Source organism: Manacus vitellinus, unplaced genomic scaffold, assembly GCF_001715985.3.
Source record: "Manacus vitellinus isolate BGI_N305 unplaced genomic scaffold, ASM171598v3 scaffold_94_pilon, whole genome shotgun sequence".
Classification (NCBI taxonomy): domain Eukaryota; kingdom Metazoa; phylum Chordata; class Aves; order Passeriformes; family Pipridae; genus Manacus; species Manacus vitellinus.
In genome coordinates this window covers 1,303,247-1,306,305 of record NW_021940890.1, presented here as the reverse complement: position 1 = coordinate 1,306,305, position 3,059 = coordinate 1,303,247, and the positions used below count along the sequence as shown (strand labels likewise).

At 51.0% G+C, this 3,059-nt stretch overlaps 1 protein-coding gene across 1 annotated transcript in view; it reads left to right on the top strand.

The window, feature by feature from the left end:
* MDGA2 (MAM domain containing glycosylphosphatidylinositol anchor 2) overlaps positions 1-3,059 on the top strand; it is a gene marked incomplete at its 5' end in the record, with an annotated part of 146,887 nt that overhangs the window by 47,121 nt on the left and 96,707 nt on the right. The window lies entirely within an intron of this gene.

The window sequence follows — 3,059 nt, the reverse complement described above, 5'->3', positions numbered from 1 at the left end:
CTCCAGTTACGAACAGCAAACCCAAAAATAACATCTGGGACAGGCAACAGTTCCTTGCCTCTGTTCTTGGGAGCTTTATCAGCCCTGAGGAGACTTGTATGATGCTTTTTCAGATAAAAAAAGCAATTTTCAGCCTTTTTTATTCCTCCATCCTCAGGAGCACACACAGTTCAGGGGGGGATTCTGGAAGAACAAGTGTTCAGGAGGACTCTTGACATGACTCCATAACAGCTGTGATGTGTCCCACATTTTGCCCTGGAAGACTTTATTTCCAGTCTTTCACAGTCCCAGAAACTCTTGTATTCATCCAGTGAGCTCTGAATTGTTTATCCTGGTCTCCCTTTCTAGACTTTGAAGGAGATGCTGTTATTTTCTCCAGCAGGGAGACAATAATATCACAGAATCCCAGGATAGGTCAAGCTGGAAGGGCCCGCAGTGGCTCATCTGGTCCCATGAGGGTCATCCCAAAGCACAGGGATTGTGTCCAGAGGGCTCTGGAATATCCCCAGGGAGGAGACTCTCCCCTCTCTGGCCAATCTGCTCAGGGCTGGGTCACTGCCCAGCCAAGAAGTTCTTCCTCCTGTGCAGGTGGCACTTGCTGGGCATCAGTTCCTGCCCGTTCCTGCTGGGCCATTGCTGGGCCCCCCCAAGCAGAGCCTGGGCCATCCTCTGCCCCCTCCCTGCAGGCCCTGCCAGCCCTTGGGGAGGTCCCCTCTGGGTGTCCCCTCTGGAGGCTGAGCAGCCCCAGCTCCCTCAGAGATGCTCCATCATCATCTTCATCACCCTCCCCTGGACCTGCTCCATGTCCCTCCTTTGTGCCCTGAGGAGCCCAGAGCTGGACAAAGCACCCCAGATGTGCCTCCCAGGGCTGAGCAGAGGGGCAGGATCCCCTCCCTGACCTGCTGGGAATGTTCTTCCTCATACCCCCAGGATCCCATTGACCTCCTTATCCACCTCTGGCTCAGGGCCAGCTCGGTGTCACCTCCTGTCAGAGGAAGGGGAGTCAAATCTGGGTTTTGGGGGAATGGTTCCCAGGATGTGGATTAGGACTTCCACCAGCTTCCCACTTCCTCAGGACCCTGGTGGACCCAGTGGGATGCAGTGGGACCCAGTCTTAGTCTCTTTGCATCCTTGCAAAGCTGAGCTTAGCAGTGGGGCCTAAATTAGTTGTGTGGGTTTAACATAAAATTGGACTCCAATTCACTTGGATTTTAGATGATTTTTTGCAGCTGAGAATGGGAAAAATCATGAGGAAATTTTTCCCGGGGTGTGGATTAGGACTTCCACCAACTTCCCACTTCCTCAGGACCTCAACCAGTTCCTGGTGTGGAATCACAGGATCCCAGTGGGATGACTCCTGCTGCCTTCCAGATCCTGCTGGATGCATCTCTTGGCTTGCTGTTATTTCCCAACCTTTTCCTGGTGGAAAACCACCAGGGTTTGTGCCTCTTTGTTCTGCCTCAGCTCCACGAGTTCCCTAATTCCGAGAGAGAGGAGACACAACTTGAAAATGGAGTAGGAGCTAAACAGGTACTTACAGGGGGTTATTCTTTCATCTGCTCGTGTTTGGAATTCTGCTCACTTTGTTCAGCTCCTGGCAAGTGACAAGTTGGAGATGAATGGACAAAGCTGATGTTATGTAAGGCTTTGATTATTTTCCTTGTGGGAGGAAAGTACATTTGTTCCCATCGACTTGAGCATTATTTCTGTAACGAGCACGGCATTTATCCAATTGTCATAAAAATCAGTTCCTTTCAGTAATTCCCTAATATTTATTGCAGGCGCTTCCAGCAGTTATGAACAGGGAGAGATATTTAATGAAAAACACTCTGAGTTCCAGAACAACTCACTGATTTGGCTTTGGATGTGGTGTGTGGGCAGAGGAGGCCCTGGATGTTGGGAGCTGGGGGGACATTCCCGTCCTCTGGGGGGGCAGAAGAGTTTCTCCTTGTGACAGCAGGACTTTCTGTCTCGTTTTCATGGAATTATGGGATGTCCTGAGCTGGAAGGGATCCACAAGGATCATCCAGTACAACCCCTGGCCCTGCCCAGGACACCCCAACAATCCCCCCCTGTGCCCCAGATGATCATCCAAACCCTCCTGGAGCTCTGGCAGCCTTGGGGCCGTGCCCACTGCCCTGGGCAGCCTGGGCAGTGCCAACCACCCTCTGGGGGAAGAACTTCAGTTACTCTTAAATTATACTGGATATAAATATTTGGATTCTCATTTTTTGTGGAGAGGAATCACAGAGAACATCCAACAGCACGGAGAAGTTGTGGCTGCCCCATCCCTGGAAGTGTTTGAACAGGTTGGAAGGGGCTTGGAGCAACCTGGGCTAGTGGAAGGTGTCCCTGCCCATGGCAGGGGGGGCAGTGAGATGGGCTTGAAGGTCCCTTCCAACCCAAACCAGTCTGGGATTCCTCCTCCACCTGCCAAGGTGGGTGTTTTAGGAGCTCTCAATCCTGGGTTGGCTCCAGAATCAACTTCCCAGAATCCCAGAACCTGCTGAGCTGGAAGGGACCCCCAAGGCCCATCCAGTCCAACCCTCAGCCCTGCCCAGGCCCATCCTCAAGAGTCCCCCCCTGTGCCCCAGAGGATCATCCAAACCCTCCTGGAGCTCTGGCAGCCTTGGGGCCATGCCCACTGCCCTGGGCAGCCTGTGCTTCCAGTGCTCCACAGGGCAAATTTTTCAGTGGAATTCCTGTTCTAGGTCAGATCTGTTGGGTCAAACTAAAGAAAAAAATAAAGATAAATTCAAAGGTAAAGGCATTTTTTTAATTTGACCCACTTTTTATTCATCTAAACAGTTTTTCTTTTCCCTCCCATTCCTTTTCCTTTGCCATCCCTTTACCTCGTGCTCAGTGGTATTGGGATCCCAGCCTGGGAATTCTCCAGGAAAGTGACTGGTTTGGGGCCTGGCCACAGTTTGGCCTGGAGCTGTGGTTTAAGGTTTTTGACTTTAATTCTAAATTCTTTGCCATTAAATTCTAAAATTTCTGATAGAAAAATGAAAATCAGAGAGTCCCACAATGGTTTGGGTTGGAAGGGACCTTAAATC